Raw genomic sequence first — 14,910 nt, forward strand, 5'->3', positions numbered from 1 at the left:
TGATGGCAACAGTCATGTCAAAGGGGAGTTTGAAGAGGGAAGAGTTGGTCAGCCATATCCAATTTGAATAGCAGTTTTGGAGAATGAGTACTGATTAAGATCGTTGGCTTTAACATTTAAGGGAGAAGTTTCAGTAAAGTAGGAGATGTTAATGAGGAAGTAAGTAGTTAGAAAATGCGGGTAATGGGCTGTTTCTACTGATCTCAAAGGAAAACCCATACTGAATAGCGGTGGGACCAAGTAGTCGAGAGATGTTGAAATGTCTCTGTGTGAAAAAAGGGAAAGTTTTAAACTGTAGCCTTACCAATCAAGATGTGAAAAGGACAAACAATTTAGCAGTTTCAGGTGAGCCAGGCCTAACACCCAAAGGTCACAGACATTACAATCCAAACAACAACCCCGTCTTCCTTCAACCTGATATTTAAAGTCCCATAAGGCTTTACATTTTTTTAAAAAGCACTGCTTTTCTTCTGGCTCTTTGTATCACTTAAAGTGTTTACCAATCTCTATAATAAAAGAAAAATACAATTCTAAAAGGAGTCATTATACTCTATCATTTTAGCTATGTTTACATGAAACAAAGAAGTAATGTGTACCCTGGGAAACTGAGCACAGTGAACTCCTATTACCCTCACTCTGTCATTACATGATTTCTGGGAACATCAAAGATAAAGGACCATTCTAATTCCAGAATCTCAGGTAGCATTTTGGTATGTTTAAAGGTTCTGATAGTGAAATTATTGCCAATCCTGTACCAAAAAGAGATTTTTTAAAAGAAGACTCTACTTCCAGGAAAAAGTTCTATGTCTTGGATACTTGCAGTATCTTAAAAGAAAATATTTTTTTTGTTTTGGTATAAGGAAGGAGATTGGCACAAAAAAACAGGTCAAGAAATCTCTTCAATGAAGATATTTCTCAGGTTACTACAAAGTAACCTTAGTGCTTCAAAGGAATAATCAAACTATCTCAATATAAGGAGTCTAATTATTTATTTTAAAAATCATTGTTGACAACATATTAATTTCAGAAAACACATGACTTTTAACCAGCCCAGTGTCTCAGGACACATTTTAGCTTCCCCTTACATTCCTTCTCTAGAAAAGAGTCTTGCCTTTGTCCTCTGCAGCAGAGATGATCAGGTCTTCTTCCCAGAGCTCATGCTGTTGAGGAAGGGGTGACAGAGGGAATAGGTGAGGTGAATCCTCACAACTCTTCACCTGCACAGATTTAGTCATTCTAGGCAACCCCACTCCAGCTTAGCTGGAATAGTGGAAAGTTTTCAATTGTAAAAACTTTCTTTCATACCTTAGTCTTGCTAAAAATAGTTTCCTATAACTGAATGAAAGCATAAAATGAAATTATGAGTAGGAGAGATTTTCCTAATGCAGTCATGTATCAATTAAAGATAAGGATACATTCTTCATCCTTGTGAAAAAACATCAGAGCATACTTATACAAACCTAGATGGCATAGCCTACTACACACTTGACTAGACGGGATAGCCTATTGCTTCTAGGCTACAAACCCATACAGTGTGTGACTGTACTGAACACTGTAGGCAACTGTAACACAGTTGTAAGGATTTGTGTATCAAAACATAGAAGATGTACAGTAAAAATACAGTATGAAGCTCAGGCACAGTGACTCATGCCTGTAATCCCAGCTTTTAGGAGGCTGAGGTGGGCAGATTGCTTGAGCCCACGAGTTTAAGACCTGCCTAAACAACATGGAGAAATCCCATCTCTACAAAATAGTACAAAAAATAGCCAGGTGTGGTGGCACATGCCTGCAGTCCCAGCTACTTAGGGGACTGAGGTGGGAGGATTGATCGAACCCAGGAGGTCAAGGCTGCAGCGGGCCCAGATTGTGCCATTGCACTCTAGCCTGGGTGACAGAGTAAGACCTTGTCTCAAAAGAAAAGGAGGGGGTGGGAAGGGTCAGCCCCATCTCTGGGGTTCAGTAGACTCAGCCATTCCAGCCTGCCAGCTGTGAAGAATATAAATGGTCTGAACACAGAAGAGTCTCCCACAACACACCACAGCTGCCTTGCCAGATTATGGCCAGGCTGCTTCTTTAAGAAGGACCTCGATCCATTTCTCCTCACTGGGTGGGACCTCCCTGAAGGAGCTTTAGCCACTCTAGCCAGGGTTCTATGGATAGAGCTCTGATCTCTTCCTGGGACAGAGCTCCTGGTCAGGAGGTGGGGTGGGGGAATAGGGGGAGTAACCGCCATCTCTGCAGTTCTGTTGATTTAGCCTCTCTAGCCTGCTGGCTTGGGGAATACAGTCTGGATGAGGAAGGGTCCTACTTCCACCCCCAATGCAACATACCTGCTATACCAAAAAGCAGCCAGACTGCTTTTTTAAAAGGGTCTCTGATCTCATTCCTCTTGACTGGGTGAGACCTCCCAAAAGGGATCTCCAGCCACCCCCTACAGGTGTGTTCAGGCTAGCAACAGGTCAGTACCCCCCTAGGATGGAGCTTCCAGTGGAAGGAACTGGCTGTCATCTTTGCTGTTTCATGGCTTTCACTGGTATACCTCCAGCTATGGAAAAAACAAGGCAACCAAAGCAGACCCCCAGCAAACATCAGCAGCCCTATGGTACAGTGGCCTATTAAAAGAAAAACAAACAAACATAAAACAACAACATCAACAAAAAATACCACACACTAACCTCATTCAAAGGGCAGCAACCTCAAAGACCAAAGGTAGATAAGCTCACAAAGATGAGAGAGAATCAATGTAAAAATGCTGAAAACTCAAAAAGACAGTGCTTCTCCTCCAAAGGACCATAGCACCTCTCCAGCAAGGGCACAGAACTGGGCTAAGGGTGAGATGGCTGAATTGACAGCAGTAGGCTTCAGAAGTTGGGTAATATCAAACTTCACTGAGCTAAAGCAGCATGTTGTAACCTAAAGCAAAGAAGCTAAGAATCATGATAAAACAATACAGGAGCTGATAGACAGACTAGTCATTTTAGAGAGGAACATAACTGATCTGATGGAGCTGAAAAACACAACATGAGAACTTCACAATGCAATCACAAGTATCAACAGCAGAATAGACTAAGTGGAGGAATGAATCTCAGACACTGAAGACTATCTTTCTGAAATAAGACAAGCAGGCAAGAATAGAGAAAAAGAATTTAAAAGAATGAACAAAACCTCTGAGAAATATGAGATTATGTAAACAGACTGAACCTATGACTGATTGGGGTACCTGAAAGAGAAAGGGAAAATGGAAACAAGTTGGAAAATATACTTTGGGATATCATCCAGGAGAACTTCTCCAATATAGCAAGACGGACAAACATTCAGATTCAGGAAATGCAGAGAACCCCAGTAAGATACTCCATGAGAAATCAGCCCCAAGAAACATAATGGTCAGATTCTCCAAGGCTGAAATGAAAGAAAAAACGTTAAGGGCACATAGAGAGAAAGGCCAGGTCACCTACAAAGGGAAACCCATCAAATTAACAGCAGACCTCTCAGTGGAAACCCTGCAAGCCAGAAGAGATTGGGAGCCAATATTCAACTTCTTAAAGACAATAATTTTCAACCCAGAATTTCATATCTGGCCAAACTAAGCTTCATAAGTGAAGGAGGAATAAGATCCTTTTTAAACAAGAAAGTGCTTAGGGAAGTCATTACCACCAGGCCTGCCTTGCAAGAGCTCCTGAAGGAAGCATTAAATATGGAAAGGAAACCCCATCACCAGCCACTACAGAAACACTAAAGTATACAGACCAGTGACACTATGAAGCAACTACATAAACAATTCTGCAAAATAACCAGATAGCATCATGATGACAGGGAGAACTTCACACATAACAATACAAACCTTAAAGTAAATGAGCTAAATACCCTAACAGAATGGCAAGCTGGATGAAGAGACAAGACCCATTGGTATGCTGTCTTCAAGAGACGTATCTCATGTGCAAAGACACACATAGGCTCAAAATAAAAGGATGGAGGAAAAATTACCAAGCAAATAGAAAGCAAAAAAAAAAAAGAAAAAAAAAAAAAAAAAGCAAAGCAGGGGGCACAATCCTAGTTTCTGACAAAACAGACTTTAAACTAACAAAGACCAAAAAAGACAAAGAAGGGCATTATGTAATGGTAAATGATTCAATTGAATAAGAAGAGCTAATTATCCTAAATATATATGCACCAAATAAATAATGAAATACTTTAGAGTAAATTTATTTCACCAAATAAATAATGAAAGTATTTCATATTGGGTAAATAATGAAAGTATTTCATATTGGATAAATAATGAAATTAAGGCAGAAATCAAGAAGTTATTTGAAACTAGTGAGAACACAAAGACAGGAGCACCCAGACTCATAAAGCAAGTTGTTAGAGACCTACAAAGAGACTTAGAATCCCACACAATAGTGAGAGGTTTTAATACGCCACTGACAATTTAGATCACTGAGGTAGAAAATTAACAAAGATATTTAGGACCTGAACTCAGCCCTGGATCAAGTGGACCTGACAGATATCTACAGAACTCCCCACCCCAAAACAACAGAATACATATTCTTCTCATCACCACATGGCACTTCCTCTAAAACTGATCACATAATTAGAAGAAAAACACTTAGCAAATGCAAAAGAACTGAAAATCATAACAAGCAGTCTCTCAGACCATAGTGCAATCAAATTAGAACTTAAAATTAAGTAATTTGCTCAAAACCACACAATCACATGGAAATTGAACAACCTTCTCCTGAATGACTTTTGGATAAATAATGAAATTAAGCCAGAAATCAAGAAGTTCTTTGAAACTAATGAGAACAAAGGGACAACTTACCAGAATCCCTGTGATGCAGCTAAAGCAGTGTTCAGAGGGCAACGTATAGCACCAAATGCCCATGTCAAAAAGCTAGAAAGATCTCAAGTTAACAACTTAACATCTTAACTAAAAGAACTAGAGAACCAAGAGCAAATAAACCTCAAAACTATCAGAAGACAAGAAATAACAAAGATCAGAGATGAACTGAAGGAGAGAGAGAAGTTAAAAAGTCTTCAAAAAAATAAATAAATCCGGGAGCTGGTTTTTTGAAAAAATTAATAAAATAGATAGACTCCTAGCTTGACTAACAAAGAAGAAAGAGAGAAGAGTCAAATAAATACAATCAAAAATGATAAGGGAGTTTTCACCACTGACCCCACAGAAATACAAACAACCATCAGAGAATACTATAAACGCCTCTATGCACATAAACTAGAAAATCTAGAAGAAATGGATAAATTCCTGGACACATACACCCTCCCAAAACTGAACCAGGAAGAAATTGAATCCCTGGATAGACCAATAATGAGTTCTAAACTTGAGGCAGTAATAAACAGCCTACCAACCAAAAAAAAAGCCCAGGACCAGATGAACTCACAGCTGAATTCTACCAGAGATACAAAGAAAAGCTGGTACAATTTCCACTGAAACTATTCTAAAATCTTGAAAAGGAGGGACTCCTCCTTGACTCATTCTATGAGGACAGAATCATCCTGATACCAAAACCTGGCAGAGATACAACAAAAAAGAAAACTTCAGGCCAATATCTTTGATTGATGATGAATATCAATGCAAAAATCCTCAATGAAAGTACTTTATTGCCAGTAGGCAAACCAAATCCAACAGCACATCAAAAAGCTTATCCACCACGATCAAGTTGGCTTCATTCCTGAGATGCAAGGTTGGTTCAACATACAGAAAACAATAAATGTGATTCATCACATAAACAGAACTGAAGGCAAAAACCACGTGATTATCTCAATAGATGCACAAAAGGCCTTTGATAAAATTCAACATCGATTCATGTTAAAAACTCTCAATGAACTGGATATTGAAGGAACATACCTCAAAATAAAAAGAGCCATATATAACAAACCCACAGTCAATACTGTACTGAATGGGAAAAAGCAGGAAGCATTCCCCTTGAAAACCAGTACAAGACAAGGATGCCCTCTTTCACCACTCCTCTTTAACATAGTACTGGAAGTTCTGGCCAGGGCAATCAGCCAAGAGAAAGAAATAAAGCATATTCAAATAGGAAGACAGGAAGTCAAACTATCTTTGTTTGCAGATGACATGATCCTATATCTAGAAAACCCCATTGTCTCAGCTCAAAAGCTTCTTAAGCTGATAAGCAACTTCAGCAAATTCTCAGGATATAAAATCAATGTGCAAAAATTGTTAGCATTCCTATCCACCAACAACAGGCAAGCAGAGAGCCAAATCATAAATGAACTCCCATTCACAACTGCTACAAACAGAATAAAATACCTAGGAATACAGTTAACAAGGTAAGTGAAGGACCTCTTCAAGGAGAACTGCAAACTGCTGCTCAAAGAAATCAGAGAGGACACAAACAAATGGAGAAACATCTCATGTTCATAGACAGGAAGAATCAATATCATGAAAATGGTCATACTGCCCAAAGTAATTTATAGATTCAATACTATTCCCATTGAATCACCATTGACATTCTTCAAAGAATTAGAAAAAACGATTTTCAAATTTATATGGAACCAAATAGAAACCACAATAGCTAAGACAATCTTAAGCAAAAAACTGGAGGCATCATGCTACCTGACTTCAAACTATACCACAAGCCTGCTGTAACCAAAACAGCATGGTACTGGTACAAAAACAGACACACAGACCAATGGAATAGAATACAGAACTCAGAAATAAGACCACATGCTGACAACCATCTGATCTTTGACAAACGTGACAAAAGCAAGCAATAGGGAAAGGACTCCCCATTTAATAAATGGTGCTGGGAGAGCTGGCTCACCATATACAGAAAATTGAAGCTAGACCCCTTCCTTATGCCTTATACAAAAATTAACTCAAGATGGATTAAAGACTTAAATGTAAAACTCAAAACTATAAAAACTCTATTAGATCACTAGCATTCTTATACACCAATAACAGAGAAACAGAGAGCCAAATCATGAGTGAACTCACATTCACAATAGCTTCAAAGAGAATAAAATACCTAGGAATCCAATTTTTAAGGGATGTGAAGGACCTCTTCAAGGAGAACTACAAACACTGCTCAATGAAATAAAAGAGGACACAAACAAATGGAAGAACATTCCATGCTCATGGATAGGAAGAATCAATATCATGAAAATGGCCATCCTGCCCAAAGTAATTTAAAGAGTCAATGCCATCCCCATTAAGCTACCAATGACTTTCTTCACAGAATTGGAAAAACTACCTTAAAGTTCATAGGGAACCAAAAAAGAGCCCACATTGCCAAGACAGTCAGGACCAAAAGAACAAAGCTGGAGGCATCACGCTACCTGACTTCAAACTATACTACAAGGCTACTGTAACCAAAACAGCATGGTACTGGTACCAAAACAGAGATATAGACCAATGGAACAGAACAGAGGCCTCAGAAATAATACCACACATCTACAACCATCTGATCTTTGACAAACCTGACAAAAACAAGCAACGAGGAAAGGATTCCCTATTTAATAAACGGTGCTGGGAAAACTGGCTAGCCATAAGTGGAAAACTGAAACTGGATCCCTTCCTTACACCTTATACAAATATTAATTAAAGATGGATTAGAGACTTAAATGTTAGACCTAAAACCACAAAAAACCCCAGAAGAAAACCTAGGCAATACCATTCAGGACATAGGCATGGGAAAGGACTTCATGTCTAAAACACCAAAAGCAAACGCAACAAAAGCCAAAATTGACAAATGGGATCTAACTAAGCTAAGGAGCTTCTGCACAGCAAAAGAAATTACCTTCAGAGTGAGCATGCAACCTACAGAATGGGAGAAAATTTTTGCAATCTACTCATCTGACAAAGAGCTAATATCCAGAACCTACAAAGAACTCAAACAAATTTACAAGAAAAAAACAACCCCATCAAAAAGTAAGCAAAGGGTATGAACAGACATTTCTCAAAAGAAGACATTTATGCAGCCAACAGACACATGAAAAAATGCTTATCATCACTCGCCATCAGAGAAATGCAAATCAAAACCACAATGAGATACCATCTCACACCAGTTAGAATGATGATCATTAAAAAGTCAGGAAACAACAGGTGCTGGAGAGGAGTTGGAGAAATTAGAACACTTTTACACTGTTGGTGGGACTGTAAACTAGTTCGACCATTGTGGAAGACAGTGTGGCGATTCCTCAAGGATCTAGAACTAGAAATACCATTTGACCCAGCCATCCCATTACTGGGGATATACCCAAAGGATTATAAGTCATGCTGCTATAAAAACACATGCACATGTATGTTTACTGCAGCACTATTCACAATAGCAAAGACTTGAAACCAACCCAAATGTCCATCAATGACAGACTGTCTTAAGAATATGTGGCACATATACACCATGGAATACTATGCAGCCATAAAAAAGGATGAGTTCATGTCCTTTGTAGGGACATGAATGCAGCTGGAAACCATCATTCTCAGCAAACTATCGCAAGGACAGAAAAGCAAACACTGCATGTTCTCACTCACAGGTGGGAATTGAACAATGAGATCACTTGGACACAGGAAGGGGAGCATCACACGCCAGGTCCTATTGTGGGGTGGGCGGAGGGGGGAGGGATAGCATTAGGATATATACCTAATGTAAATCATGCGTTAATGGGTGCAGCACACCAACATGGCACATGTATACATATGTAACAAACCTGCACGTTGTGCACATGTACCCTAGAACTTAAAGTATAATAATAATAATAAAGAATATGCAGCACATATACACCATGGAATACTATGCAGCCATAAAAAAGGATGAGTTTGTGTCCTTTGTAGGGACATGGATGCAGCTGGAAACCATCATTCTCAGCAAACTATCACAAGGACAGAAAACCAAACACCTCATGTTCTCACTCATAGGTGGGAACTGAACAATGAGAACACTTGGACACAGGGTGGGGAACATCATACACCAGGGCCTGTCATGGGGTCGGGGGAGCGGGAGGGATAGCATTAGGAGACATACCTAATGTAAATGACGAGTTATGGGTGCAGCACGCCAACATGGCACATGTATACACATGTAACAAACCTGCACGTTGTGTACATGTACCCTAGAACATAAAGTATAACTTAAAAAAACTCTATTAGAAAATCTAGGCAATATCATTTAGGACATAAGCATGAGCAAGATTTCATGATGAAAATGCGAAAAACAGTTGCAACAAAAGCAAAAATTGACAGATGGAATCTAATTAAACTAAAGAGCTTCTGCACAGCAAATGAAACTATCATCACAGTGAACAGACAACCTACAGAATGGGAGAAAATTTTTGCAGTCTATCCATCTGACAAAGGTCTAATATCCAGAATCTACAAGGAACTTAAACAAACAAGAATAAAGCAAAGAAGCCCATTAAAATGTGGGCAAAGGACATGAACAGACACTTCTTAAAAGAAGATATACATGCAGCCAACAAACATATGAAAAAAAGCTCAACATCACTGATAATTAGAGAAATGCAAATCAAAACCACATCGAGATACCATCTCATGTCAGTCAGAATGGCTACTATTAAAAAGTCAAAACACAACAGATGCTGGCCAGGTTGTGGAGAAAAAGGAATGCTTTTACACTGCTGGTGGGAGTGTGAATTAGTTCAACCATTGTGGAAAACAGTGTGATTTCTCAAATACCTAGAGGCAGAAATATCATTGGACCCAGCAATCCCATTACTGGGTATACACCAAAAGATTATAAATCATTCTATTATAAGGATATATGCTGTTTTCATTGCATGCATATGTTCATTGCAGCACTATTCACAATAGCAAAGACATGGAATCAACCTAAATGCCTGTCAGTGATTGACTGGATAAAGAAAATGTGATACATGTACACCATGGAATACTAGGCAGCCATAAAAAGGAATGAGATAGTGTCCTTTCCAGGGACATGGATGGACTGGAAGTCATTATCCTCAGCAAACTAACACAGGAACAGAAAACCAAATACTGCATGTTCTGACTTATAAGTGGCAGCTAAATGACAAAAACACATAGACACATGCGGGCAAAAAACACACAGTGGGACCTGTCAGAGGAGCGGTTGTGGGGAGGAAGAGCATCAGGAAGAACCGCTAACGGATGCTGGGCTTAATACCTAGGTGATAGGATGATCTGTGCAGCAAATCACCATGGCACACATTTACTTATGTAACAAACCTGCATGTCCTGCACATGTACCCCAAACTTAAATGTTGAAGGACAAAAAACCCTCCAAACCTATTTCTTAAAAAAAAGAGAAAGAAAAAATACAGGATGAAAGATTATTAAATGGTATGTCTGTATAGGTCACTTATTATGAATGGAGCTTGCATGACTGGAAGTTGCCCTGGGTGAATCGGTGAGTAAATGTCAAGGTCTAAGACATTACCCTACACCACTGTAGACTTTATAAACCCTGTATACTTAGGCTATAGTAACATTATTTTTTAATGTTCTTTCTTCAACAATAAAATTAACTTTAGTTTCTGTAACTCTTTTACTTTATAAACTAATTTTTTAACTTTTAACTCTCATAATAACACTTGGCTTAAAACACAAACACACTGGGCCAGGCACAGTGGCTCATGCTTGTAATCCCAGCACTTTGGGAGGCCGAGGTGGGCAGATCACGAGGTCAGGAGTTCGAGACCAGACTGACCAACATGGTGAAATCCCATCTCTACTAAAACACAAAAAATTAGCTGGGCATGGTGGCAGGCACCTGTAATCCCAGCTACTCAGGAAACTGAGTTCAATCAATTGAACCCAGGAGGTGGAGGTTGCAATGAGCCAAGACCGCACCACTGCACTCCAGCCTGGGCAACAGAGTGAGATTCTATCTCAAACAACATCAACAACAACAAAAAACACAAACACATTGTACAGCTATACAAAAATATTTTCTTTCTTTTTATCCTTATTCCATATACTTTTTTCTATTAATTTTTCATTTCACTTTTTACACTTTTTGTTAAAAAACTAAGATACAAGCACACACAAGTCTAGCCTATACAGGATCAGGATCATGAATATCACTGTCTTCCACCTGCACAACTTGTCCCACTGTAAGGTCTGCGGGGGCGATAGCACGCATGGAGCTGTCATCTCCTATGATAACAATGCCTTCTTCTGGAATGTCTCCTGAAGGGTCTCCCTGAGGCTGTCTTACAGTTAATATTTTTTATATATAAGTAGAATGAGCATACTCTAAAATAACAATAAAAAGCATAGTAAATACATAAACCAGTACTATGGTTGGTTATTATTATTACCAAGAATTATGTACTGTACATAATTGTATGTGCTAGACTTTTATATGACTGGCAGCATGGTAGGTTTGTTTACACCAGTATCACTACACACATGTGAGTAAGGTGTTGCATGACATTATGGCAGCTATGACATCATTAGGCAATAGAAACGTGCCATTCCATTGTAATCTTATAGGACCACTGTCATATATGCCATCCATAGTTGACTGAAATATTATTATGTGGCACATGACTGTACTATTTTTTGGCATTTTCTGAACAACACAAATCAACAGTCTTGGGCCATATGAGTTACATCATAAATGTTGTAACACTGTAGAGTTGGAAGGGACTCTAAAAAATTTCTGGTTCAAACCCCTCATCTGACGAGAAAAAGTCCAGAGATGTGTGATTACTTAAACAAGGTCACACAGTTAACGGAGGATTAAGTACTAAAACTCTAGTTATTATGTTCTACCATGCCAAACTTTTCTTGCAACAATACACAGCTAATTTATTTTCCCTTCGTTCTTCCTTTTCTTCCTTTTTCTTTTTTTCTCCTTTCATTTTTTCTCTTTTCTTTGCAAATTTCTTACCCTCTTTCCTTCTTTCTGTTTTCTCTCTCTCTCTCTCTCTGCCTCTCTCTTTCTTTCTTTCTTTCTTTATCTTTTTTCTGTGCCAACTTTACTGGGTGAAGGGGTAACTAGGTAGCTGGTGAAACATTGTGTGTGTGTCTGTGAGGATGTTTCCAGAAGAGATGAGCCTTGGAGTCAGTAGACCAAGTGAAAAAGATTGCTGTCATCAATATGGGTGAGCATGACTCAGTCTTTTGAGAGCCAGATAGAAGCAGAAGGTAGAGAAATGGCAAATTCACTCTCTCTTCTGGAGCTGGGATGTCCATTTTCTCCTGCCCTCCGACATGAGAACTCCCCCTTCCAGGTTCTCCAGCTTGCAGACAGTCAGTTATGGCACTTCTGGCCTCCATAATCCTGTGAGCCAATTTCTATAATAAACCCCCTCTTATGTATCTCTTTATATATCCTATTGGTTCTGTTTCTCTGGAAAACCCTAATATTTTTCTTTCTTTTTTTAAATGGAATAAAATTTGAAACCAAAGATTGAAAATATTGCATACTTTAACCCACTACACTGTCTACCCCTCCAGGCACCATTAAGAAACCTTCAATAGTTTCTTTGAACTGAAACTTGTCATACAGGTTCTCAGCCTGGAAACAACCTCATTATTTGTGGAGTGGCTTTAAAAAATAATTTGAAAACAATTTCTTATGTATTTTACTTTTTTTTCACTTTCCATAACTCAGTGTATCTCCATACTACCCATTTTAACACTGGTATCTTATAAAGTCATTTAAAATGCATCCATTGAAACAGTGAGTAAAATTTTATCACGCAGGTCAACAAAATTTGACATGGGTTTCATGTAACCAGACTTATTTTAGCATGTTAGATATCATTTTAACTTGGCTAATAGAGTTTTAACTTTACCTTAATTTTAACTTTACCCTAATAGAGTTTTAAAGTTAAAAAAAACATAAACTTGAACACTAATCTACTTTTACAAGTAACTGTGATCCAAATAACTAAGTGGCATGCATACTGAGGCCACTTGGTTTATCAACAATAGAAACAACACTAGAACTCAAGTCTACTGAATGGAAATCCAGTTCAATTATTTATTCCACCACATCATATTGACCCTCCCTCCAAAAGAAAGTTTACAGATCAACACATAGCTGTTTGCATCTTTCCAGTCCTAATGCTCCTAAAATAAACTTTTATCTGTAAGTTTTGCTTCAACAATTATTCTTATTTGGGGATGGGAAGGGCAGAGGATATTTTGATTCTGTCTTCCTTTCTTGGGTTCCACCTTTCTTTCATTGTTGGCCCCTCACTGCAGTTGCCCTACTGAAATGGTGAACAAACTTCCAGGTTCTTGCCTTACATCACCAAAGAAGGGGGGAAAAAAGCAGTTCCTTATACCTGTGAAGCAGGTTTCCTTCCTGGCTGGCACAAGCCATCAATTCTTAGGAAAATAGCTGCATCAAGAAGTCAGCTATGCAGTTCCTTAAGGATTTGGGCATGGTAGAAGGTGGCAAAATGAGACTGAGTTTTCATATTTCAACCTTTATAGAGTCTGTATAACTTTACTCTCAGAGAAAAGTCTTCACCTACAATATCTCCCCTTAGTCAACGCCTAAGCCCATCAAAATACCAAAAACCAAGCACCTCCAGGTCTCTACACGAAGACCCAGGACCCGGCGAACGCCCCCAACGCCCCTGACATTCTCGAGATCGAGTTCACAAAAGGGGACCCGTGAAGATGACCAACGTCAAGGATGGCACCACCCACCAGACCTCCTTGGAGCTCCTCATGGTACCTGAGTCAAGTCGCAGGCAAGCACGGTGTGGGCCGCACTGACATCGTAGAGAGCCGCTTCATTAGAATGAAGTCTTGAGGTATCTGCAAGACCCCACAGGCACCATCCTTTACCACACCTATTTAGATATGGAGGCCTTCACCATGGACCGGGAAGTGTGCCAAATCAAACAAGGCCTGGGTTTGAAATTTGCTAAGCTGATGTATACTGGTTTCTGGCACAGCTCTGAGTGTGAATTTGTCCGCCACAGCATCGCCAAGTCCCAGGAGCGAGTGGAAGGGAAAGTGCAGGTGGCTGTCCTCAAGGACCAGGTGTACATCCTTGGCCAGGAGTTCCCACTGTCTCTCTACAATGAGGAACTGGTGAGCATGAACGTGAAGGGTGATTATGAGCCAATTGATGCCACCGGGTTCATCAACATCAATTCCCTCAGGCTGAAGGAATATCATCATACCCAGAGAAAGGTCACTGCCAAATAGACCCCTGTACAATGAGGAGCTGGGGCCTCCTCAATTTGCAGATCCCCCAAGTAAAGGCACTAATTGTTGTGATAATTTGTAACTGTGACTTGCTCTCCCCAGCTGGCAGTGTAGTGGGGCTGCCAGGTCCCAGCTTTGTTCCCTGGTTCCCCTGAAGCCAGCAAATGTCATCATCGAAGGTAAGGATGAAGGGCAGCTATGGTGGGGAGCTATAAAATGACAATTAAAAGATGAATATATATATATATATAATCTATATAATGTCTCAAAATATATATTATATATATTATATATATATATATAATTCTACCTCTATAATCTCTTTACTTCAGTATTTCCAAAGTGTCTTTATCTTAGTTGGTAAGTACATAAAGCATAAAATCTTTCATCACTGTTAGCACTCCTTGACATCGTCAGTCTCTTTGATTACCAAACCAGCTTCCTCTCCTAGGCCTTTCCCCAACCCTTTGACTAATCTTTAGCCTTCCTTTTCAGTCTTCTCCTCCTGTCAATCCCTTAAATATGGTACTCTGCTCTTTTCTCAATATCCAAGCTCCTCTGGCCAGTGCATCTATTAAGTTGGCACCTAACTGATCCCTCACAATATTACACTTTAGCCCAGGTCTCTCTCATACCCTAGCAGATAAATATCTAGAGTTGTGCTGCCTAATACAAAAGCCACTAGACACATATGGCTATTCCATAAATTTAAGTTAATTAATACTTAATATAACTTAAAACTTAATTTGAAGTTCCCA

The 14,910-nt window shown here is 39.2% G+C and overlaps 1 pseudogene; it reads left to right on the plus strand.

Moving 5' to 3' along the window:
• Positions 1 to 251: 251 nt before the first annotated feature.
• Positions 252 to 14,230, plus strand: LOC101026901 (annotated as a pseudogene).
• The last annotated feature ends 680 nt before the right edge of the window (positions 14,231 to 14,910 follow it).

The sequence above is a fragment of the Papio anubis genome, chromosome 3 (genome assembly GCF_008728515.1).
Source record: "Papio anubis isolate 15944 chromosome 3, Panubis1.0, whole genome shotgun sequence".
In the NCBI taxonomy this organism is placed as follows: domain Eukaryota; kingdom Metazoa; phylum Chordata; class Mammalia; order Primates; family Cercopithecidae; genus Papio; species Papio anubis.